Here is a 27831-nt window from a genome sequence, read left to right on the forward strand (position 1 = left end):
TAATCATCTTCCCTTGGAAGAGGGCGTGACACTTTATTTTAAAAAAAACTAGAATCTCCTTCACCCAAGGCAAGGTTGATTTAAATTGGCCCAGTTTTTCTTGAGAAGATGAAAACGTGAAAACTTTAAGACAACGGCGAATTTAGACAACGGTCAAATTTTGATCAAAAAAAGCTCACTTCAGCCTTCGATAGGTTCAGGTGAGCTTTGAACTTCATTCATATAATGTTAGGGCTGAATCTGAAATTTTACCTAACCAATATTCAGTAGACACGTTCCCAAACCCTTGCTGATATTCTGTCCAGTTCCTTGAAAAAGACACAGATCCATCAATCCTCTTTTGAAAAACCTGCACAAAATATATTCACTTTTATATTGTTGACCAGCTGTTCATTCAATATTTATACAAAATTGATCTTTTAATTTGTTTAAATAGTTTGTACAACTATTCTTTTCAGTTGAAGCACTTACATAACCAAGATGATATTCTGGCCTGTTCTTTCATGGAAAAAAATCAATCAATCCTCTTATAAGTATAATTTTTTTCTTTTTAATTCCATATTCTTTGTTAATCATCTGTATCTGATTAACATACATGTAAATTTACCTGAGACAAAGTATAACGATGGAAAATATGCTTAGATAATTGGAGACAATTAGATTTTTTCTATATTAAGGTTAAATAAATATCTTAAATTTTATGATTAGAAAACATGCTGAGTGGATTTATTTCTATATAAATAAATATTTGAAATTATTGTTTTACACACCGTCCACCCTCCTCCCATTGTGACCATATCACACAGTACTTCTTTATATGTAGAGTTGTTCCACGGATGGATCTGGTAAATACCCGTTCTTTTGTTTCCCTTTTTCAAAATTTCCAGACAGTCCATAACAGCAGCTTCCAGAAAATAAAAAAAAAATAATTTAAGAAATTCGAGGGTCATTCAAAACTCAGAATGACGCTATAGACGTCACATAGTTATGAAATTTCACAGAAATATGTATTTTAAAGATAAAGTTTGGGCAACATTTTTGTATTTAAAAAAAATCCTACTAAAATTATCGATGTGCTGATATGGATGATGGAGAGGTAAGAAACACAACGAAAAATTGAAACAAGCACGCGGGATCCAAAATTGAACTCATTAATTTTCTATAATTCGCAATATTTTTCGAAAAATTTCTGAAATGTTTCTTTATGTTGTTCAATTATTAAGTATTTAGATTTCTGACATAATATTTGAAGAACTAACAGAATAAAGTGATTTTTCTCCGATGCGATTCCTTTGAAAACGGTTGTTAAAATTACGTCTCCAGAATTGACAGGGCACCACATTTTTGTTAAATTATGTGTAATGCTCGAGATATCGCCACCACATATTCAAAATTGGAATTTTAGACTATTTTTTCTGTGCAACAGTTCCGCGTAATTTTTGAACGGCCCTCGTAATTAAATACTGAAAATCATCTTAACCCTCGCTCTTTCCCGTGATCAACTTAAGGACAGTTGAAGTATGTTCTGGTAATGTCAACTTTATACCCTTATATCTGCTGAAGAAGTGAAAGCTACGTGTATTAGATAAATATAATTTCTTTTTTTCTAAATCTGTAACCTAATGAATTGTCACAAATGAAATACCTATTATGTTATTCTAGCTTGTTCATGATTTTTGTACAGTACAGTAGCATGCTGACATAGATTACCGAGGTACGTACATATGTTACAAAATTGTCCTATCCACTTTTCAGAACATCCACTAGGACATCTGCCATTGATAGCATCACATGTGGTTTCATTTTTACAATATCCACATTTTTTAGTACAGGATTCTCCAAAATATCCACGCGGACATGCTGCAAAATCATATATATATATTTTGCAATGATAAAAATTGAACACTTGTGTTTGAATTTAAACATTGACCTTAAACAATTTTTAAAATAACAAAATGAAATTCGTACGTGAACTGCATGTAGCCCCAATCCAACCAGGTGAACAGCCATTGGGACAGGTTCCGTTTATAAAATCACACGTCATTCCGTCTTTACAATGTCCACAGTCACTGTCACATCTCATTCCAAATTTACCCGATGTGCAATCTGGAGAAAGTAGAAATGTACTTTATTGATCAATATTATTACGGCGCCGCTGGAGGGCCAGGTAAAAAAAATATTTTTATTTGTTCGGACAAATTAGAAATTCGTTCGGACGAATTGGTTATTTGTTCGGACGAATTAGATATTTGTTCGGACAAATAAGTTATTTGTTCGGACAAATTAGATATTCGTTCGGACAAATTAGATATTTGTTCGGACGAATTAGATATTCGTTCGGACAAATTAGAAATTCGTTCGGACGAATTAGTTATTCGTTCGGACGAATTAGATATTCGTTCGCACGAATTAGATATTCGTTCGGACAAATTAGAAATTCGTTCGGACGAATTAGTTATTTGTTCGGACGAATTAGATATTCGTTCGGACGAATTAGTTATTTGTTCGGACGAATTAGAAATTCGTTCGGACAAATTAGAAATTCGTTCGGACGAATTAGAAATTTGTTCGGACAAATAAGTTATCTGTTCGGACAAATTAGATATTTGTTCGGACAAATTAGAAATTCGTTCGTACGAATTAGAAATTTGTTCGGACAAATTAGTTATTTGTACGGACGAATTAGAAATTCGTTCGGACGAATTAGTTATTTGTTCGGACAAATTAGAGAAATTGTGAACAACTATCAGGACACCGCGAATAATGTGCGGTTTGCACCAAGACCTTTCATTTTATTTTGATTCTTTGCAAAATAACTTTAATGAACAACATTATCAATAAATATTTTGAAGATAAGTCGTTTTAATGTTGATCTCTTTCTTATGATTTTTATGTACATATTCACTACCGTGCAGTTATTAATCATGACGTGAATTTTTTTGAAATACATTTCTGATACATATGTCGCCGATTTGTAGCTGAAATATTGCCGATTCGGCGTAAAACATTCAATCAATCAATCTGGTACATATGCGGTGTATAAAATGATTAAAAGGTCCTCATTGAGTTTTTAATTAAATATTCCTGTTTGTGAATTAAGAAAACTTCACAAAAATGAACCTGTTCGTATTGATCCCAGGTTGTTCGTAAGACTCACGAGTCGGTGAATTGCGAGGTCAACCGATCAATCTGGTATATTCCCTAGTCCATTCATTTTCAGAGCATAATTATAGCCCCCTCCCGTTATTGGAGAGGTACATGTAGTCGAACAAACTATTTAATTTCACTTTCAGCATTTCTTAATTTTGTTTATACGCTTTTACAGTTGAGTACCAGTTCGAAGGTTTGATAGGCCAATGACTCACATAGAAAGGGAAATTATGAAAGCAACCCCTTTTACGGGGAAAATAAATCATGAATGAATGTCAAAATATTTTCAAGTAACACCCCCCTCCTCCTCTATTTAAAAAACGATCGATTGTCTTAATCATTGAGAACCTTAACTTGCATTTAATTATGATGTGTTTTTAAATTTTACTGCACTTTCTAGGAACGTACATGTATTCATCTATTTTTTATCCTTTTCCCAGAAAGGGGCGTGTGTTTAATTTGGTCAATATTATACCTGCATGTTTTAATTCATGCACTTCTCTGATATTTAAATATAAAATAAATTTATATAGATACATAATTATAGCTTTTAACGATCTTAGAAAGAATCTTAATTGGAGATGGACTTATGAGATTCCCTCTTTTTGTTCCTTTATCACAAAATACTTAAATGTGGGAACAGCAGTATAGAAACAAATCTACAAGTAAACCCCACCTTAAAAAAATTAAGACCCTCGAATAAGACGCTCGATATTTTGAGTCCGAAGTTTATTCAATATAATACAATGCAGCCACGTATAGCATCGTTTTTTAAAGAGGGGGGGGGGCTGAGAAAAAAATAGCTACCTGAAAAGTTGACAAGCAAAAAAAAAGGGGGGGGGGGACACAGGAAAAGTTGCCCAAAGTTGACAGTCCTATTTCGTGAGGCGGGGGCTATTATTTCAAAGCCAATTTTTTCCCGTACCAATTGCCTGCAGTAGGAGTAAAATCTTAAGGAGTGGATCTCATCTTTTCAAAGAAGCGGTAACTGACCACTGGCACCCCAGTGTTAGTCAGGGATGGGAGTGAAAAGATGTTTGATAAGAAGTAACTGACCCTTTGAATTTACTAGTGGGCTCTCAGAAAATATACTTTCAGAATGGCAGACTTTAGGCCTATAATATATTATACCGGTATAGATCCATTATTTCCGAATGTTTACAATCAACATACCCGACTTTAATATCACATGTCTAGTTGCTACGTGTGTATGTCATGGTCCAAAGAGCTATTTATGTATTAAAAAAAATGAATCCTCCTGAAAAGACAAAGTGAATATCTCTCTTTACATGATAATTTGTGCAAACATCTAATTTGCCCGAACGAATTGCTAATTTGTCCGAACAAATATCTAATTTGTCCGAACAAATAACTTATTTGTCCAAACAAATTTCTAATTCGTCCGAACGAATTTCTAATTCGTCCGAACAAATAACTAATTCGTCCGAACGAATTTGTAATTCGTCCGAACGAATTTGTAATTCGTCCGAACGAATTTCTAATTTGTCCGAACGAATATCTAATTCGTCCGAACGAATTTCTAATTCGTCCGAACGAATTTCTAATTTGTCCGAACGAATTTCTAATTCGTCCGAACAAATAACTAATTCGTCCGAACGAATATCTAATTCGTCCGAACGAATTTCTAATTTGTCCGAACGAATTTCTAATTTGTCCGAACGAATATCTAATTCGTCCGAACAAATAACTAATTCGTCCGAACGAATATCTAATTCGTCCGAACGAATTTCTAATTTGTCCGAACGAATTTCTAATTTGTCCGAACGAATTTCTAATTTGTCCGAACAAATATCAAATTTGTCCGAACAAATATCTAATTCGTCCGAACAAATAATAATTCGTCCGAACGAATTTCTAATTTGTCCGAACAAATAAAAATATTTTTTTACCTGGCCCTCCAGCGGCGCCGTATATTATATATGTAGTACGCATTAAAATTTTTTACCGTTACTGATGAAATAAAATATCGGAACCTTATTGCTAATGTTAAAAAAATTCAATGATGTTTTTGATTAATAATTAAGTATTTTAGAACTTTTTTGATTGACTTTAGATCTATGCAAATTTATATGGAAACAGCAATAAATACGGTTAGATATTTGGTAAAATGAGCAAAATAAAAGTTTGATATTAAAAAAAAAGGTATTTGAAAAATAACATTTTAAATTGTAAATCAAGAAGGAAATATAAACGACATTATTGAATTAATTCTGATTTAGTGCTTGTCTAAAAAGATATACAGATGTAAAAGCCAAAGCCAAGTTTGAAAATACGAAAGAAAGACATAAGGTATTGATTAACATTGAATCGTAATTTATTTTTGAGTTATTTCTGCTTGAAAAGACGTATTCCCTTATCAACAAACAATTTTATCCTGCAACTACCCCCTGCATTGACCTAATAAAGGTAACCTAATAAACAAAAGCTTTATTCGCTCACTGCCCTAATAAAGCCTCGTGCATGTATTCCGACGTTCCAAAAATATTGTGACGTCATATATGTTGCAATGTATACGCCATGGCGTCAGCGTTTCAGCTGCAGAGATGTGCCTAAATCTATCGGAAACAGCTTGTTTTGGACGTTCAAATGTTAGAAATATGTTGCAGGATAAACAAAATAAATGATAACTGCCTTGAAATATAAGCGATATCTGGGCTCGGTTCGAAAACGTAAGAGGGCTCGGAAAGCCTCGCCCTATATATATCACGTTTACTTACCCTCGCCTAAATATCGCTTATATTTCAAGACAGTGATCATGTATTTCATATTTATCCTTACTATTTAAGGCCTTAACTGAGAGTTTTATAGAACGTATTGTTTTTCATATGTAAATGGTATATATCGTACTTTGTTTGCATAAACTTCCTGTCCACCCTGCTGAGCAACCATGGGTACAAGTGCCGTCAATAGAATTACATGTTCCCCCGTTTCTGCAATGACCGCAATTATAGCTACATTTGTTTCCAAACGTTCCTGCTGCACATGCTTGAAAATAAATTTAATACAGAAATTTTATGCTTACAATCAATAACAATTATTATTTTAGCGTTACAATTATAATTGTAACTAGATACGATCTCGTTGCGAGCAACGAGAGGTCTTTCGTCCGATTCAGGAAAAAAAACCTTGTAAAATCGAGTGGAAAAGTGATTCAATATTTTCTTCACAAGGAGGATTGAACCCAGGTCGCCAACGTGATTGTGCTTTTTTTCTCTCTTTTATCAACAACGCGCAAACCATTAAGCTATTTGGAGTACTGCTCTAAATATACTTGTGTATACTTTTGCAACAGTACATCTGTCTAAGAATTATAAAAGGCGGGCCAAATTTCATAATTTGGCGCCAAACGCCACGAGTAAATATTCGCGCCTTTTCTTTGGACTGATCTATTAAATAGGTGTGATAGCTTCAATGAAATTAAATAAATAAAACGCTCTTATCGCCTTTATTTTATTTCGACGTTCAGAAGGTATATTTAACACATTGTACACATTACATATCGTATCTAGCCCAGTTACACTAAAGCAGTGAAACGGAAATAAAGTTTTAAGATTGACACTGAATTACAACGTACTACTGCGTGAAAGTCCAAGTAGTTTTTTACATTTCATGTAACCTTATGTCAGAATGGTTTAATCAAACACTCAGCTGCCTCCATAAACCCCTACTCGCGAAATGGCGGAGTTGACAGAGACAGCCGCCATCCTGGCCACGCTTCAGATTTTCAAATATAAATATCTAGAGTTCAGATTAACCAATATTCAAACAACTTCTATAGTAAGCATCAATAGAAGGGTCTCTATTAATATTCCAAAAATAAATAAAAAAGTTAGAAAATACAATTTTTTCAACTCGCTTCTCCTAACGACAGGAAGTACTGACGACGAACAATAGGTCGCGTCCTGGATAATATATATCACGATCTATAATCCCTGAAAGTTTCATGTTGAAATCTTTTACCGTTATTGAATTTAATCGTGGACAAAATGTCATTTTAATTTCAGAAAATTGTCCTTAACTTGGCACCGGATAATAAATTCATGTTATAACACAGCTGTTCTGAAAATTTCATGTACATGTAATTTCATCCAGTAGTCTTCGAGAAATCGCGTGCACAAAATTAGAAAGTCAAAAAAATAAGAATAATAACTACAGCAAAGCTCGTTGCAAAGCAACGAGTAGGTCTTCCGTCGTGTTTGACCGAAAGTTACTTTTATTTTTTTTTTTACAAAAATGAGTGATAATGCCGAAAAATGGTTTAAATCCTCTGAATCAATGTTAATTTATGCAAAAATAAGCCAGTTTTTGCTACTTCCGGTTTGACCGGAAGTGATGACGACGGACGGAAAATTAATTTTTATGATCCCAGTGACCGATGTTACCCAAAATCTTGTAAAGAATAAAGGTTTTCTGACGACTTCCGGTTTGGCCGGAAGTGACGTCGTCCATCGTAATTTGACGACTCCAATAGATAAAGCTTGATATTTTGAACAACTTTGCTTCTTTGACGTATTGCACAAATTCTCAATACTTTTTGAGATATTAAAGAAAAAATTTTGACCCCGCTAGGCCCTTAATTTTAGGGGCCAGCCCTTTTTTCGAGATATCATTTGAAAGATCTTGGAATTCTACATTTCTTTTGTTATACATGTTTTTACAAAATATTTCTTGGTAAAAAGTTATCGTTGAAAAGGTGTGAAAATTTTTGAAATTCACGAAAGGACTATTTAAGGGCATTAACGAACTTCCGTACACAGCAATTTAGGTGAATATGAAATGCGTTCCGCACAACTACATTTATTGCTCTATTATTACTGAAAATCTCAAGTTTCTATCTTAAGCCGTTTTTGAGAAAACTCGCGGACAAACTAACCCTCTTAAATTCAATAAAATGCAAAAATCTCGGAACCGGAAGTGACGTCATCAAAATAAAATATATGTCTAGATTTTTTCATGTTCCATCAGCCCTGAAAGTTTCATGAAAATCGAGCAAGCCGTTTCCGAGAACTCGCATGCACAAAATCGGTAAGAAAAAAAAGAAAAACTGTGGAAAAGAAACCTAAGAATAACACAAAGGTCTTCCGTTGGAAACGGAATACCTTAACTAGATACGATCTCGTTGCGAGCTACGAGAGGTCTTCCGTCCGATTCAGGAAAATATCCCCGTATCCCCGAGCCTGATTGAACCTGGTTGACCAGGTGAAAATTCAATAAACTATCCATTACGCTACTTGGAGCTCTGCTCTAACTTTACTTGTTTATACTTCTACAACAGTATATCTGTCTTGGAATTTTGAACGGCGTGTCACTATTCATAATTTTGCACCAAGCGCCATGAGTAAATATTCGTGTCTTTTCTTTGGAGTGTTCAATTAAATAGACGTGATAACTTTAATGAAATTAAAAAAAAAACAGAACGTTCTTATCGCCTATATTTTATTTTGAGGTTTAGAAAGAATATTTAATAAATTGTACAGATTGCATATTGTATCTAGCCCAGTAACACTAAAGCAGTGAAACAACACTTAAGTTTTAGTTTGACACAGCATTGCAACGTAACTACTACGTGACAATCCAAGTAGTCTTTTACATTTTATTTATCCTTATGTTAGAATCATTTCAGCAAACGCTCGGCTGCCTCCATAAACCCCGAATTGCGAAATGGCGGAGTTGACAGAGACAGCCGCCATTTTGGTCCCGCTTCAGATTTTCAAATATTAATATCTAGAGTTCAGGTTAATTAATATTCAAACAACTTATATAGTAATCATCAATCAAAGGGTCTCTATTACCATTCCAAAAATAAATAAAAAATATTGAAAAACAAAAAAGTTAGAAAATACGATTTTTTCAACTCGCTTCTCCTAACGACAGGAAGTACCGACGACGAACAAAGAGTCGCGTCCAGGATAGTATATATCACGATCTATAATCACTGAAAGTTTCACGTTGATATTTTTTACCGTTTTTGAGTTTAATCGTGGACAAAATGTCATTTTAATTTCAGAAAATTGTCCGTAACTTGGCACCGGAAGTGGGTTTCCAAATTTTCTCTCAGATATTATAAATTCATGTTACGACACATCTGTCCTGAAAATTTCATGTAATTTCATCCGGTAGTTTTCGAGAAATCGCGTGCACAAAATTAGAAAGTCAGAAAAATAAGAATAATAATAATAACTAGATACGATCTCGTTGCGAGCAACGAGAGGTCTTCCGTCCAATTCCGAAAAAACCCCGAAAATTCGAGCTGTAAAAGTGAAAAAAAATATTGCACACAAGGGGGATTGAATCCAAGTCGCGAGCATGAAAATCCAATTTGCTAAATATTACGCTATTCGGACCTCTGCTCTTCTTAATCTTCTTGTATAAACCTCTGTATATCAGTGCTTTTGTCTTAGAATTATGAAAGGCTAGTCACTATTCATAATTTCGCGCCAAACGCCACGAATTAAACTTCGCGCCTTGTTTTTGGAAAGTTCTACTTAATAGCTGTGATAGCTTCAATGAAATAAAAAAACATTCGTATAGCCTAAACTTCGACGATTAGAAAGTACATTTAACTCATTTTGTAAATTTCATATAGTAAGTAAGCAATTAACACTACAGCAGTGAAACGGCTATGAATTTTAAAATTTAAATTTCCTGTTTATCGCCAAAGTGAACTATCCCGATTAGTTAAACATTCATGAAGAGTTTGAAATGTTTCGCCGAAAAAAAATGGCTCCCCTAAGGAATTGTATACCATTTGTGCAATCATGGCTTTGCTATTCTTGAGAAGATTTTTAAAGAATTTTCCTATACATTTCTATGTAAAACTTTGGTCGGCCATTTTGGCCCCGCCCTACCCCTGGGGGTCATGATTTGAACAAACTTGAATCTACACTACCTGAGGATGCTTCCATATAAATATGATCAATTATGGCTTTGTTATTCTTGAGGAGAAGATTTTAAAAGAATTTTCCTATATATTTCTTTGCAAAACTTTGATCGGCAATTTTGGCCCCGCCCTACCCCTGGGAGTCATGATTTGAACAAAATTGAATCTACACTACCTGAGGATGCTTCCATATAAATATGATCAATTATGGCTTTGCTATTATTGAGAAGATTTTAAAGAATTTTCCTATATATTTCTATGTAAAACTTTGGTCGGCCATTTTGGCCCCGCCCTACCCCTGGGGGTCATGATTTTAACAAATTTGAATCTACACTACCTGAGGATGCTTCCATATAAATATGATCAATTATGGCTTTGCTATTATTGAGAAGAAGATTTTTAAAGAATTTTCCTATATATTTCTATGTAAAACTTTGGTCGGCCATTTTTGGCCCCGCCCTACCCCCGGGGGTCATGATTTGAATAAACTTGAATCTACACTGCCTGAGCATGCTTCCATATAAATATAATCAATTATGGCTTTGCTATTCTTGAGGATAAGATTTTTAAAGAATTTTCCTATATATTTCTATGTAAAACTTTGGTCGGCCATTTTGGCCCCGCCCTACCCCTGTGGGTCATGATTTGAACAAATTTGAATCTACACTACCTAAGCATGCTTCCATATAAATATGATCAATTATGGCTTTGCTATTCTTGAGAAGAAGATTTTTAAAGAATTTTCCTATATATATTTCTGTGTAAAACTTTGGTCGGCCATTTTTTGGCCCCGCCCTACACCTGGGGGTAATGTTTTGAACAAACTTGAATTTACACCACCTGAGGATGCTTCCGTATAAATATGATCAATTATGGCTTTGTTGTTCTTGAGGAGAAGATTTTTAAAGAAATTTCCTATATATTTCTATGTAAAACTTTGGTCGGCCATTTTGGCCCCGCCCTACCCCTGGGGGTCATGATTTGAACAAACTTGAATCTACACTACCTGAGGATGTTTCCCCATAAGTTTCATCTTTCCTGGCACAGTGGTTCTTGAGAAGAAGATTTTTAAAACATGTTACCAAATTTTCATTAATTCCCAATTATCTCCCCTTGAATGAGGGCGTGGCCCTTCATTTGAACAAACTTGAATCCCCTTCACCCAAAGATACTTTGTGGCAAGTTTGGTTGAAATTGGCCCAGCGGTTCTTGAAAAGAAGTCGAAAATGTGAAAAGACAGACGGACAGACGGACAGACGGACAGACGGACAGACGGACAGACAGACAGACGGACGCCGGACAAAATGTGATCAGAAAAGCTCACTTGAGCCTTCGGCTCAGGTGAGCTAAAAATCTGTTTTTCCGTGGTGCAAATCTGAAGATATTAGGTATCGAATTTCATTTGCACATTTAGTCTTTTCTTTTTCTACTTTGAGAACCAGCAAAAACCAATTATAGAATACGTTTAGGAAGAACTTCGTTTGACACAGATTTGCAACGTAACTACGACGTGACAATCAAGTATTCCTTTACATTTCATTTGTCCTTATGTTACTTTCGTTCAGGCAAACGCTCGGCTGCCTCAGTAAACCCCTATTGCTAAATGTCGGAGTTGACAGAGAGAGCGGCCATTTTGGATCCGCATCAGATTTTAAAATACTAATATCTACAGTTAAGCTTTATCAATATTCAAACAAATTTTATAGTTAGCATTATAAAAAGGTTTCTATTAGCATACGAAAACTAAAATAAATATTGAAAAACAAAAAAAGTTGAAAAATTGGACTTTTCAAATTGGCTTCCGGTAGCGACCGGAAGTAAGGACGACGGACGACAAGTGGCTTCTCGTATGGTATTTATTATCGTTTATAATCTCTGAAAGTTTCATCTTGATATCTTTTACTGTTTTTGAGAAAATCTGTGGACAAAATGTCATTTTAAAAATCAGAAAAAGGTCTGTAACTTGGCACCGGAAGCGATTTTCCAAAAAATCTCTCAGATGTATCAAATCCATTTAACAACACATCTGTCCTGAAAATCTCATGTAATTCCATCCAGTAGTCTTTGAGAAATTGCGTCAGAAAAATAATAATAATAATAATAATAAGAAACAATAGAATCGCTATGAGGTCTTCCGTTAAGACGGAAGACCTTAATAATAAGAAACAATAGAATAACTATAAGGTCTTCCGTGAAGACGGAAGACCTTAATAATAAGAAACAATAGAATCACTATAAGGTCTTCCGTGAAGACGGAAGACCTTAATAATAACTAGAAACGATCTCGTTGCGAGCAACGAGAGGTCTTCCGTCCGATTCTGAAAAAAAACAACTCGTAAAGTCGAGCTGAGAAGTGATTAAAAATTTTGGTCACAAATTGAATCCAGGTCGCCAAGAGTAAATATTGGCGTCCTTTCTTTGGACTGAACTATTAAATAGCTGTGATAGCTTCAATGAAATTAAATAAATAAAACGTTCTTATCGCCTTTATTTTATTTCGACGTTAAGAAGGTATATTTAACACATTGTACACATTACATATCGTATCTAGCCCAGTTAAACTAAAGCAGTGAAACGGAAATTAAGTTTTAAGATTGACACGTAATTACAACGTACTACTACGTGAAAGTCCAAGTAGTTTTCTACATTTCATGTATCCTTATGTAAGAATGGTTTAATCAAACGCTCAGCTGCCTCCATGAACCCCTACTCGCGAAATGGCGGAGTTGACAGAGGCAGACGCAATCTTCGACCCGCTTCAGATTTTCAAATATTAATATCTAGAGTTCAGATTAACCAATATTCAAACAACTTCTATAGTAAGCATCAATAGAAGGGTCTCTATTAATATTCCAAAAATAAATAAAAAATATTGAAAAACAAAAAAGTGAGAAAATACGATTTTTTCAACTCGCTTCTCCTAACGACAGGAAGTACTGACGACGAACAAAAGGTCGCGTCCTGGATGGTAAATATCACGATCTATAATCCCTGAAAGTTTCATGTTGATATCTTTTACCGTTTTTGAGGTTAATCGTGGACAAAATGTCATTTTAATTTCAGAAAATTGTCCATAACTTGGCACCGGAAGCGAATTTCCAAAAATTCTCCCGGATATATAAAATTCGTGTAACGACACATCCGTTCTGAAAATTTCACGTCATTTCATCCAGTAGTCTTCGAGAAATCGCCTGCACAAAATTAGAAAGTCAAAAAAATAATAAAAAGAATAATAAGAAACAGTAGAATCACTATAAGGTCTTCCGTGAAGACGGAAGACCTTAATAATAATAATAGTAAGAAACAGTAGAATAACTATAATGTCTTCCGTGAAGACGGAAGACCTTAACTAGAATCTTGTTGCCATGGCAACAAATAATTCTTCCGTTCTTCTAAATCTGTAAGAATTTGCTTTTTTCTCTGCAAAAAACATAGATATCATATGTACTCTGAAAGAAAAAAAACTGCAAAAAGGTCTTTCAGTACTTAAGGTACTTTTCTTTCAGTACTTAAGGTACTTTGATTTTCATGGCCAATCTTGTTCTTATGCATTTTGGCACTCATAAGAGCTACACGTGTATCATAGACAAACCAACGGACGAACGAACACCATACTCTCATAAACTTCACTGTGTTTAGGTTCTGGCACAATTGTGATGGTGTTATAAAAATGTCATGAACTAAGTTAGTACCACATTAAACGTGAAGTCGTTGATTTTTACAGTAATACTATCGAGATTTGTCAGCAGAAAGATTATTCAGCTACAGGAATTATTCAGCAATCGATTAATTGATTATATGTTGTTTAATGTCCCTCTTCAGAATTTTTCACATGGAGAAGCCTCCATTCGCCGGTGGAGACTGCAAAATGTTGTCCTATAATTTGGCTCTAATCGCCATTGAGCAGTGAGGAATCTTTTTGAGTCAGTACCATCTGACATACGGGACCTCGATTTAAACGATCTCATCTGACGGACTGGTCTCCACGTCCCACATCCGAAGTCCATAATACAGATATATGATGCTCTAGCCATGTTTTTATTTTATTTTTCATTTCTCAAATTTGTTGCATCAGATTTTCTTAAAGATCATACTTAAAAATCATTTCGAACAACTTTATTGCAATGCATACAGCGTCCGGCGATTTTGATTGACAGGTCAATACATGTGCACTTAGTGTAATACTTCTTAATTAACACCCTTCCCCGCAGTCACGCATTTTAACGCATATACCATTTCCTATTTCTAACGCAAAATCACGCATTTACCTTTTCCCCGCAATCACGCATTTTCACGCACTTTAAAAAGTTCATTTAATCTTCAATTTATAGCCAAATTCCAACTATTTTATACTTGCTTGATCCTCATAAAATAAAAGTTATTTTCTAATTTAAATATTATTTCAGAATATTATTTACGCTAAACTTTAGAGAAATTTGTACCCCGCAATAAAGTGCTTGCGGGGAAATGGTAAAGTAATATTTCTATGACGCGAGGATTCAATGTATGTTGCGTAGCAATTCTGTAAGTTGTAAAGAGTTAAGCAGAAAAAATATACAGAGAGTGACTATGACGGTCTATGAAATCAGAAGATATTTAATAAAGAATGGGTACAACTGATATAGAACTGATTTTTTGTCTATGTAAATGGATAGGATAATCAGGATTAAAAGGGATATCTCTCTCTCTCTCTCTCTCTCTCTCAGACAGGTAAATTTCAGTATCTTGCGTAATGAAAAATCTACTATTATAGAATATGAATTCTGTATACATGTTAATGGTAGTTATAACCAAATGTTCCAGATTTAATTGTATAACGAATTTATAATTCAAAGGCCTATAGTTGCAATAAGGTCCCCCAATAAAAACAAGAGGGGGGGGGGGGCTTCAAAAGAATAACATACTCGGTAATTTTATGTTTTATGAATTAAAAGGAAAATACTTAAGGTTGCATGTACATACATATGATTATATAGCATTGCATAAATTTGTGTTCATTCGTATACTTTATCTAACATATCAACAGACCTTTGCAGATGTTTTTGTATCATGTTTTTAGCGTAGCATTATTTCACACAGAAACGCATAACTTTCACATAATGTTAACCCTTTGAGTACTAGTATTTCACAAAAATCCAAGAATCGCTTTTACTCATCTTTAATAACTTCTCGGGTATATAAAAGTATAGATCATGTATAATAAATAACACCATAAGACTTTTAATCAATGAAATATACGTGTTAAAACCAAATCCAATCTATAGATTGATTTTCTTTCTGTTAAGTTGCAGATATCAATTTATCTCTAAAGACTTTACACCTACTCTTCTATCTCTCAGTTCCCTTTCGAGTACATATAATATTTTAGAATCGAAAATAAAATTCGGATTCCGGGATAATTTTGCATTCAAATTAGAGAATGAATTAAGAATATTTTTTTTAAATATAATCATAACAGACATTACAGATTTACACTACGTTGACAACTTTAAATTATGCATATACTGAAAGCAGTAACAAACGTAATCTTTCATGCAGAAGTGGATATGGAAACTCAAAGTCTAATCATTTTTTTTTATGTGAAAAGTGTGGTTATCTATCTTTGCACATTGTCACTACGTAAATAGAGAAAATGAATTTATTGACGGAACCTTAAATCTCCAAAATGCAGAATCCGATTGAATAAATAATATGTTTAGTATTTTTGTAGAATAATTTGTATATACATCGCTGTAATGTATACTGCGTACAATATTATTTTCTTCAAAGTGCTTAGTTGACACAGAACGGATTTTTTTTTTAGATATAAATTTGTAAATCAAAAACTTTCAATATACAGACTAACACTACACAGCCAAATTTAAACTAATATGCATATAGTGAATTAAGTAACATGCAAAAGAGAGAATATTGAATGTGTAAATATGTTGATCTGGAGAGCGTATATATGTCTCTAACGTCATCAATACTATTTCCGCCTTTATCTCGAAAGTTCTATTCTCATTCACAGGTCAGAGTTATCTTTCTTTGCCCACCTTAAACATACTACGTAAATAGAGAAAATTTCGGTACCGAAAATATACAAAATGCGGAATCTGATTTAAAAACAAATTATATATTTAGTATTTGTAGAAAAATGTCTGTTTTACATAAGAATATCTTGAAAAAATATCTAAAAACAAAAAAAAAATCAAAAATTGACCAAAAACAAATTCACTTCCGGTTCGGACAGGAAGTACTGGAAACACACGAAAACAACTTCAAAAAAAAATAGAAAATCATGATCTAATACTCCTGTAAATTTCATATCTTTGCCTCAAACCGTTTCTGAGAAAACTGCCGGACAAAATTCCATTTTAAAATTCCAAAATCGGCCATAACTTCGGACGGGAAGTGAATTTTTAAAAAAAAACGGAATTTTATAAAAACTTCATATATCAACCTACTTACATGAGTAATCGCGCTCACAAAATTTGGGAGGAATATTAATAATAATAATAATAATAATAATAATAAAAATACAAACAATACAAACACTATAAGTCTTCCGTTGTGAACGAAAGACTTAATAATAATAATAATAAGAAACAATAGAATCACTATAAGGTCTTCCGTGAAGACGGAAGACCTTAATGATAAGAAACAATAGAATCACTATAAGGTCTTCTGTGAAGACGGAAGACCTTAATAATAACTAGAAGCGATCTCGTTGCGAGCAACGAGAGGTCTTCCGTCCGATTCTGGAAAAAAAAACTCGTAAAGTCGAGCTGAGAAGTGATTTAAAATTTTGGTCACAAATTGAATCCAGGTCGCCAGCGTGAAATTCCAATCCGCTTTTTTCCCCTTTTATCCCCAACGCGCTAACCATTACGCTATTGGGAGTACTGCTCTAAATGTACTTGCGTATACTTTTGCTACAGTACACCTGTCTAAGAATTATAAAAGACGGGCCATTATTTATAATTTCGCGCCCAACGCCACGTTAAATCTTCGCGCCTTTTCTTTAGACTGATTAAATAGGTGTGATAGCTTGAATGAAATTAAGAAAAAAGAACGTTCTCATAGCCTACATTTCGAGGTTTAGAAAATATATTTAAAACATTGTACACATTCTGTAGAAAAGTAACACAAAAGCAGTGAAATGACTATAATTTAATTTTTTTTATTTCCCGTCTCAGAAGTGAACTATGCCGATTAGTTACATTTTCATAAAAAGGTTGAAATGTTTCGCCGAAAAACATGCCTCGCTCTACGCCAGTCAAGGAATCAGATACCATTTATGTTCAATAACTTGATTCAGATCTTTGAATATAAGAATGTTAATATAAACTCCATTAGAGGATCTTATTAAAATGGTTTTCTTATTTTTGTCTTTCTATTCGTTTAATATCACACAAGTGTGCATGGGAAAAACAGTGGTTATACGTTTTATTCTTACTATATACATGCATCAATATTGTATCTTGAAAAACTATAACTTATAACTATGATTTAAGATCTGTTTTTCCGTCTTGCAAAACAAATGATAATAGGTATCTCTCATTTGCACATTTAGTCTTTTCTTTTTCTACTTTGAGAACCAACCAAAACCAGTTACAGAAGACGTTTGAGAAGACCCTGGAATAATTTTTAGTTTTGACACAGAATTGTAACGTAATTACTACGTGATCTATTAACGCTCAAACATTAAGCTTTTGGGAGAACTGCTCTAAATATACTTGTGTATACATTTGCAACAGTACACCTGTCTAAGAATTATAAAAGGCGGGCCACTATTGATAATTTCGCGCCAAACGCCACGAATAAATATTCGCGCCTTTTCTTTGGACTGATCTATTAAATAGGTGTGATAACTTCAATGAAATTAAATAAATAAAACGTTCTTATCGCCTTTATTTTATTTCGACGTTAAGAAGGTATATTTAACACATTGTACACATTACATATCGTATCTAGCCCAGTTAAACTAAAGCAGTGAAACGGAAATTAAGTTTTAAGATTGACACTGAATTACAATACTACTACGTGAAAGTCCAAGTAGTTTTTTTTTTACATTTCATGTATCCTTATGTCAGAATGGTTTAATCAAACGCTGAGCTGCCTCCATAAACCCCTACTTGCGAAATGGCGGAGTTGACAGAGGCAGACGCCATCTTGGACCCGCTTCAGATTTTCAAATGTTACTATTTAGAGTTCAGACTAACCAATATTCAAACAATTTATATAGTAATCATCAATCAAAGGGTCTCTATTACCATTCCAAAAATAAATAAAAAATATTGAAAAACCAAAAAGTTAGAAAAAACGATTTTTTAAATTCGTCTTCTTCTAACGATAACAAGAAGTACCAACGACGAACAAAGAGTCGCGTCCTGGATAGTATATATCACGATCTATAATCCCTGAAAGTTTCATGTTGATATCTTTTACCGTTTTTAGTTTAATCGTGGACAAAATGTCATTTTAATTTCAGAAAATTGTCCGTAACTTGGCACCGGAAGTGGGTTCTAAATTTTCTCTCGGATATAATAAATTCATGTAACAACACCTCTGTCCTGAAAATTTCATGTAATTTCACCCAGTAGTCTTTGAGAAATCGCATGCACAAAATTAGAAAGTCAAAAAAATAAGAATAATAATAATAAGAAACAATAGAATCACTATAAGGTCTTCCGTGAAGACGGAAGACCTTAATAATAATAAGAAACAGTAGAATCACTAAAAGGTCTTCCGTGAACACGGAAGACCTTAATAATAATTTTAAGAAACAATAGAATCACTATAAGGTCTTCCGTGAAGACGGGAAGACCTTAATTATAGCAATATGACATTGCTTACAAAAGGAGGCATACTTTTCATTTTGACATTTAATACAGTGTATCACATGTAAGCTTAAAGTTTGTCATATTCATCTCTTTTGTTATATTGTTATAATATATAAAATAAGCATATGATACATTAATGCAATTGAAAAAAGTCTCTCTGAGAATAGAATTTAGTTTAGAAGTCTTACGTTGGGTACAGTTGCTTCCTGTCCATCCTAAAGTTACCCATTTACACATGCGCCACTCATACCATCACAAGTTCTATTTATACAATGTCCACAGTTAGACATACAGGTTCTGCCATATTTGCCTGCAGGACAAGCTGGAAGGAATAAAATTGTTAATTAATTAGATGCATAAACAAAGGTTTAAATACAGTCAAACTTTTTAATCTGGATGTTCTTAATTTCCTCTTCAGCAAATTTATTTGTTTAGAGTGCTGTCTATTCTGGGAAGTTTTTATCCGGCAAAATTCTTTTAAAGCATTTGAGTTCCGATGAGACAAAATAACCTGTATATATTCGATACCCAAAATAGATAAATAAGTCTTTAAAAGCATTCCATTTTCTGAAAATTTAAAATTCTTAGTTTTTTTAAGAAAATGGTATAAGTTGTAATTTAATGTATTGGTATCATTAATTCCTTGATATTAATATAAAAATGTCCTTTACATATCTTATATGTATATACTTCCATTGAAAATCTACAATATTACTACCACATGCACTGCCGTCATTTTGTGAAAAGTCTAGACCTGCTCATTCGCAATAGGACGTCATTTAAAGAGGACTACTTATTTTTTTCAAAGTGAACTTATTTGATTCTCAAGTCATTGAATTGTGGGAATAAGCAGTGTTTTACATAATCATGAAATGGTACTTGTATTTCATATTTTTGGAACTTCCAGTACAAAGACATAATTTTTCAACTCGTCAATGTTGGCAGAAGATACAGTTGAGTTCTAAAGCAGGTCTTCTCTATTGTTAAGAGCAAGATACATGAGAACTTAGAAATTACTATGGAAAACATCATGGATAAAGACTGTTTTTCATTACTAATTAATCATTTCTGATAATATGATTTAAAAAATTTCTAACTCTAAAATTGGAAATTATCAAGTCATAAAGTTCAAATATTTCATCATTTTGCATAACCATTATATAATACCTTTATCACTCGTATATGTTGATTCATTACATAAGCACGTTCTACTCTTTAACAACGAACGTGTTATTGAAAAATAAATGAAAGATACAAAGATATCAACACTTGTGTTTATTAGAGACAAGGGTTTGGTGTCAAATTGTATAATAAAGGACAAAGTTTAATCAAAATATGATTCCAATATTTTTTAAAAAGCTTTAGAGATTAAATAAAAGCTGGTTAAAACTACTTACCAAGTCCTATGTTACATAAATCTGAATTACAACACATGGAAGATTTCTAATTGATTGTCCTTTTCCCGAAGGCATCAGTTACTGTCACTCTTATTTCACATTCCTAGATAATAAAAAAAACCCATCAGGTTAACATTTTACCTTATAAATAGAAATTTAAAAAGACAGTTTCATTGAATTTCAAGGCCTCTTTGTGTTAAAGTGAAATTTTGTGTGAGATTGTTTGTATAATTAATGCTTGATTTATGTTATCTTAATCTTGTTGATTTGTAGTAATTGCTCTAGAGCTATACTGCAGTGATCTGTTTATGTGATAAGGGCTTGACCGCTCATTAAGATTTGGCTGTGAAATTTAGCTCTTGTATCAGCATTGCTGACTTTTATCACCCGAGTCTCAGGGGGATTGAATGTCCGAAGTGCTGGCCATGAGAAAATGCAGAATTCATAGTGTTCACAATTATTGGGTTAATTTAGCAGTGATTGGCAGTCTGTAGGTTGGGCAGTTCTTAATATTTAGCGTAGAATTTGTGTGTTCAATTAGTTACTCAGTAGGGTCCTGTGTGTAAAGTGTTACACGGGAATACAAAATAAACTTTGTTGGAAACTTTGGGCGTTTTTATTTAAAAACAGAAAGTTTCGGTGTAACATTTTAAGTGGTGGCAGCGGTAAAGGATCCTAATTAAATGTGAAATATTGTTTGAAATTTTATATATATTTGGATTTAACAAGTGGAAATAAAATGCCTAGGAAACAGGACTTAGAATTGGAATTACAACTTTCTAAACAAAAACAGGAACATGAATTGCGTTTAAAAACACTTGAATTTGAACATGAAAAAGAAATTTTGGAATTACGTGTTCAGCTAGAGAAGGCCAATTCAACACCAGGAGCACATTCGACAGGAATGCCAAAAATTAAACTTCAACCATTTAATCAGGAAAAGGATGACATTTTATGCTATCTCTGAATTTGATGCGGTAGCTGAGCATGCAGGTTGGACTGAGAACTCAAAGACTTTACAGCTTAGGTCACTTTTAACCGGAGAAGCTCGAGAAGTGTCGCAGCAAGTGACTTCGGGATACAGAGATCTGTATAAGGCTCTTTTGAATCGATTCGGCAAGCGCCCGGCAGACTACTTTCAGTTCCTGGAGGAAATTAAACGTAGACCAGGAGAAACTTACAGAGGATTAATGTCGAGAATAGATCTGTATTTGAGTCGTTTCATTGATGAGAAAGATCCCGTACAAAAGTTACGAGAAGACTATTTCTTAAAGGCGTTATCTCCTCAACAAGCCCAGTGGATTAGACGGAATAAGGGAAGTATTGAGTTAGTTGAAGCTGCTGAGGATTACATTCTACCAACAAAATCAGCCGAGGACAGAAAACTTCAAAATACTAAAGTGTTAGGTGAGAAGAAGAGCCAGGAACAGGGGAACTCCGGAAAACAGAAAAGTTTGGAAAAAGTGAAATATTTAGCTGTGGGAACTTTGGACATTATGCAGACAAATGCCCAAAGAAAGGTAATCTAGCGTCGTGTTTCGTGAAAGGAGCATTATGGTGTTTACATTATGTTCCGGGGAAAGTGGATGATGTGGAAGTGTCAATGGTCAAGGACACTGGAGCATCTATGACGCTATTCGCGGGAGGATCTTGTTGATCCAAAATGTGTTCTACATGGACAAACTACTTCCTTGGTTACAGCTATTGGACAGCCATTCGAGGCTAAGTTAGCAGTGGTTAACCTGGAAACACAAATGTTTAGGACATGGTCAGGTAGGTTTAGTACCTGATCTGGTTGCAGATGGTTTATTGGGAATAGATGTTCTGGAGAGGAACAAAGTTGCAGCTGTGGTTACGAGAGCCAAAGCAAAAGAACAAGAACAAAATGAATTAAGTGCCAAAAATCGCATGAATAAATGTGATGTCGTACCAAGGGACTTAAACGTCGTGGTAACTAACGATGATGCTGGTGAAGTGAACCTTGATCTACCAGAAATTTCATTGGAAAAGTTGAGCGTGGTGAATGGAATAAACTATCGAATCTTCAGAAACAAGACCCAACACTCAAAAATTGTAGGGATAAAGCATTCAAAAATGTATCACAAACTGAGACAGAACATAAAGCGTTTTACTGGGAGAATGACATATTGAAACGAAAATGGACTTCCAAGAAAAAGAATCTGTCGGGAACACAAGTGGTACTTCAAGTATCGCTAAGAAAAGCAGTGATGAAGCTGGCACATGATCAGCCAATAGCTGGATATTTAGGAACTGAGAAGACCAAAAATAATGTATTCTTGCGTCATTTTATTGGCCTGGATTGTTCCAAGATGTGTCGCATGACTGCGCAGAATGTGACACCTGTCAAAAAGTGGCAAAAAGAAGTGCGGAAAGAGCTCCATGGGTCATACTGATCATAACTGATCCGTTTTCAAAGATCGCAATTGACATCGTTGGCCGAACCAATAGGACAACGAAGGTAACAAATACATTCTGACTGTCATTGATGAAGTGGTCCAGATACCCAGAAGCTTTTGCTTTACCAAGTTGTGAAGCTGAACGAATAGCCGACACACTCATTACATTATTTAGTCGATTGGAAATTCCTAAAACCATTCTAACTGACCAAGGATCAAATTTCACGAGTGCGCTCCTGAAAGATTTATATGAGAAAATCAAAATCAAGGGAATAACTACAACACCTTATCACCCGCAGGCAAATGGCAAAGTTGAAAGATTTAATGGAACGTTAAAATCAATGTTGAAAAAGTTGTGTATGGAGAATGGCGAAGATTGGGATGTACTACTTCAATATGTACTTTTTGCATACAGAGAAGTCCCACATGGGGGACTGGTTTTTCACCATTTACCTGTTTACATGGCCAGTACATGGTCCTCTTAGTGTTTTAAAGAGCTTCTTGACTGGTGAGGAGGAAATAAAAACATAGGATAGATCATGTCGTCAACATCCGAAACAAACTGGCTGATGTGACACAACTCGTGCAAAACAACTTGGAAATGATGCAGTCGAAAATCAAAGCTGGTATGATCGCTCAGCATCCAAAAGGATTTGCGTCCTGGTGATAAAGTATCGTTTTCTCCCGACCGAACCCGGCAAGATGTCCGCTTAGTGGAAAGGACCGTTTGTGTGGTTAACAAGGTAAATGATGTTAACTATAAAATCAATGTTGGAGGACGACGTGGATTGTTACTTACCATATCAATTTACTTCGTCCTTATAACCGGGCTACATTACTGGCAGCAACAGAAAATGAAATTAATTTAACAGCAATTTCCTAACGACACCACAGAAACCATTTCAGATCTTGTCTTTGGACATGGGCTGACACAAGTGCAGAGACAGAGTTTAAGGGATGTTTGTCAGAAATTTTCAAGAATTTTCACATCAAACCGGGGAAAATGTGATGTTATCTCACATACAATCAGAACAACGTCTGAGAATCCCAAATTTCTCAGAGACCTTACAGGATACCCGGGAAACTAAGAAACAGGAAGTGAAATTTTAATGAAATGTTAGAACAAGGACTTATTACACCATCCAAAAGTCCGTGGGCCTCACCAATTGTCCTTGTCAACAAGCCTGATGGGACAATTAGAATATGTGTTGATTACAGAAAATTGAACGAAATAACTCTCACGGATCCTTATCCCATTCCACGCATGAGTGAAATATTTGAGAAAATTGGAAGTGCAAAATATTTGTGTAGATTTGATCTTACAAAGGCTACTGGCAAGTTCCTCTGGCAAAGGAAACACGCGAGAAATCCGCCTTCATCACCCCATTTGGCCTTTTCCAGTTTACAGTGATGCCGTTTGGTATGAAAACGTCTCCAGCATCATTCATAAGACTTATGGGTGTATTTTAGATGGAACTCAAAATACTGTTGCGTACTTTGATGACATAATTGTCTACAGTCAGAGTGGGAAGCCCATATCAAACATGTAACAGAGCTACTTCAGCGTATTCATGAGGCCAATCTTACCATCAGACCATCAAAATGTAAGTTGGGAGCAACAGAAATCATCTGTTTGGGACATATAGTTGGAGGGGGATCAATTCGACCAGACCCTCGGAAATTGAAGGCCATGGAGGATTTTCCGCTTCCCTTGACAAAGAAGGAATTAAGCTTCTTGGGGGTAACGGATACTATCGCCAGTATATAGGAAATTATGCGGGCATAAATTACCACTGACTGATCTACTGAGAAAAAGTCAACCCGCAGAATTAAAATGGACGGAAAGGAAGTGCAGTCATTCAAGAAACTGAAGGAGGCCCTGATGACAGCTCCTGTTTTTGGGCAAACCAACTTTAATTTACCGTTTGTCACAAACAATGGAGAAAATGAATTGGGGCTGTCCGAGCCAACGTTTCAGATGGTGATCACCCAGTTGCTTACCTTAGTAAAAGTTATCCCAAGGGAAAAGAACTATTCAACGATAGAGAAGGAATTATTAGCTATCGTTTGGGCCATTGGATCGTTTTGTATTACCTAGAGGGGAGGAAGTTTTACGTAGAAACAGATCACAATCCACTAACATGGTTGCATCGCTTGAAGAATAAAAATCAGAGACTGTTGCGTTGGGCCCTCGCACTACAATCGTACACCTTTGAAGTTTGATATAAAGAGGAAGCAAAAACACAAATGCAGACGGATTATCAAGAATCTGAAAAGTGAAATGTGTTTGTGAATTATGGGCAATTTTTGTGAAAATTTTATATTCATAAAATTCAAGTACATTCAGTTTGGATTTACAGTGAAATTCATTTTGGATTTATATTATTCTTTTTATGATTAATTGCTATTAACTGTTTAATACTTATTTGGACTGGCTAAAGTAATTTAGTACGGGTTTAAAATTTTAAAGTTGCTATATACAGAATTATGGACTTGGAAAAAATTCAACTATTGACAGTTAAATTTTTATCTTTGGAAGGGAGGTGTTAAAGTGAAATTTTGTGTGAAATTGTTTGTATAATTAATGCTTGATTTATGTTATCTTAATCTTGTTGATTTGTAGTAATTGCTCTAAGCTACAGACTGCAGTGATCTGTTTATGTGATAAGGTCTTACTGCTCATTAAGATTTGGCTGGGAAATTTAGCTCTTGTATCAGCATTGCTGACTTTTATCACCCGAGTCTCAGGGGGATTGAATGTCCGAAGTGCTGGCCATGAAGAAAATGCAGAATTCATAGCGTTCCAGATCTTACGGGTTAATTTAGAAGTGATTGGCAGTCTGTAGGTTGGGCAGTTCTTAATATTTAGCGTTGAATTTGTGTGTTCAATTAGTTACTCAGTCGGGTCCTGTGTGTAAAGTGTTACACGGGAATACAAAATAAACTTTGTTGGAAACTTTGGGCGTTTTTATTTAAAAACAGAAAGTTTCGGTGTAACACTTTGTATATCAAGAATATGAATAAGATGGTTTACAGACTATTCCATTTACGAGGGCTGTTCGGAAATTATTGAGAAAATTACATTTACTTCATGAAGGACGGAGATAATTTCATGAAAATTCATCGACATTTTATATAGAATGAATAAAACACGTATGCAAAATTTCTAACTCCTATGGTAATAAGAAAAGCTTTGATGAAATGATAAACATGCATATATCTATAGACTCGGAGCAGCATCAGTACGCCATTTAACGTCACGTCAGCCGGAGATGGTTTCGCATGTTAAATAATCGGGAAGCGTTTAATACTTTTCCTTTTTTGTAATTACCTATATCAGTACAAAAATCAAACAGTCTCTTTTCTTAAACTATTCCTTAAAAATGTGTGCTGTTGCTACCCGAGTGTAAAATTTTCATTTATGGGAAAAGATGACTTAAAATCATGCAGTGCCGATTTATGCAACGCGGCTTTAATACCTCAACGATATTTATACCGTACGTAATAACTGATGGTCTTCCGGAGCTTTTGATTTTACTCTGGTTGATTTAATTATAAAAAAAAATGTATACCAATGAAATATCAAACCCTAACACATATTTTTTTCTCATTGTTATTGTTTAAGCAGGTCGTTGAGTCTGGAAAAGAGGTCTGCATTGCGATACGGAAAATTTTAGGTATGTTCGCTGCTCCGCCCTTGACGTCAAAATCCATTTTTTCGTTCTTAGCAGACTTCTCTACCGCGCTTAATTTTTTTTATGATCTCCGTATTCCTGATCAAAATTTATAAGTTGCACAAAATGAATTTGAATGAAAGCTCAAAAATCATACGCATAAGAAGAGTCATTTTCGCTCTTATTATGGGTCCACGAAGAGTTAGAACGTTGGTGTTACACATTTTCAATATCTGATTTCGAGGAGCTTGTTCCGGGTACCCCTACTGATGACACATTTATATACCATTGTACAGAAAATATTTTATATATTCTAAAAGATATTTTGCTTTTATTAATTCTTAGTGTATGTCAAACGTATATGCAATTACGCACCGAAAGACGTTCATTTGAAAGCAAAATATACACAATGTCTCAATATATTTTCGAACAGCCCTCGTATATACCAATGCAGAAGATTCGTCCAAATCTTATTTAAATTTTGTTTAATTTTTAGAAATCCATTCATATTTTCTTTGGCTTGTGGTCCACTTAATTGACTTGACAATAAAAGTAACATTATTCCATCCCACTATAAAGATATGGTTTTACATGTTGATGGTTACATGTAGGACTGCGTAGAAATTTGAAATAAAGTCATTTTGTCTTCAGTTCAGTCGTAGACCATATTTCAACCAAAATGTATCTACATGTACTTTCTAAAGTGGATGATTCACAATGTTCAGGATATGATCCAGAATCTAGTTTATACATGTAATTCATACCTTTCAAATTTCACGATAAGGTCATTAAAGCTTATGTTAACGTCGCAACAGATTTAAGTCCAATTTAACATATTTCAACTGGAAAGAGGTATAAGTATCACAGTTTGCAAGATATGTTTCTATCCACAACTTTTCCACTAATAAAAGTAACTTTCACAATATGAAAAGCCTTTCCGTAGCTTGTTCTTGTTACTTGAAAACTAGTGAAGACAAGAGAACTTGAGTTGAGTGTAAATGTCATTTATTGACCAGATAAATGACGAAACAAAAACGACGAACAAAAACACATAAATATACAATATTACATACAATCATGTAAATTATAGCTGGGATAAGGCCAAATAATGATTAGTTTCAACTTAGATATGATATATTGCGACTTAGTGCTTATCCCAGCTATTGTTATATAATGATTACCAAGTTTGTGTAACAAGAAGGTGGCGTAAACAAAGAGGCAACACGGCATGGTAAATGCTTGATGTTATACAATGAGGAAAAAATTCCATACAACAAAAATTCAAATATTGGTATTACATGGGAGGAGGATGGGGAGGTGGCGGTAAATTGATTCCAACCTCATGTTTGCGTAAAATCAAATTAATTGAGCACTCGATCCCGATCAAGCCGAACCCGATCCAAACATGAGTTCGATCCCATCCAGTCATCCCACTCTTTTTACATTAAAAATCAATAACAACTGCAA

General features: G+C 34.4%; 2 long non-coding RNA genes across 2 annotated transcripts; both read right to left on the reverse strand.

Annotated features, from left to right (window-relative positions):
- Positions 1-254: 254 nt before the first annotated feature.
- On the reverse strand, positions 255-1806 carry LOC134273623 (uncharacterized). Its single transcript, XR_009993453.1, has 3 exons — positions 1723-1806; positions 771-904; positions 255-349 (listed from the first exon to the last, which is right to left on the reverse strand). It is a non-coding gene; the product is annotated as an uncharacterized LOC134273623 (long non-coding RNA).
- A 183-nt stretch (positions 1807-1989) lies between these two features.
- LOC134273624 (uncharacterized) lies at positions 1990-19115 on the reverse strand. The gene is made up of 3 exons (XR_009993454.1): positions 19065-19115; positions 6019-6156; positions 1990-2106 (listed from the first exon to the last, which is right to left on the reverse strand). It is a non-coding gene; the product is annotated as an uncharacterized LOC134273624 (long non-coding RNA).
- Positions 19116-27831: the final 8716 nt, after the last annotated feature.

This window comes from Saccostrea cucullata, unplaced genomic scaffold (assembly GCF_032062105.1).
Source record: "Saccostrea cucullata isolate Sc308-1 unplaced genomic scaffold, CSIRO_AGI_Scuc_v1 ctg15874, whole genome shotgun sequence".
In the NCBI taxonomy this organism is placed as follows: Eukaryota; Metazoa; Mollusca; class Bivalvia; order Ostreida; family Ostreidae; genus Saccostrea; species Saccostrea cuccullata.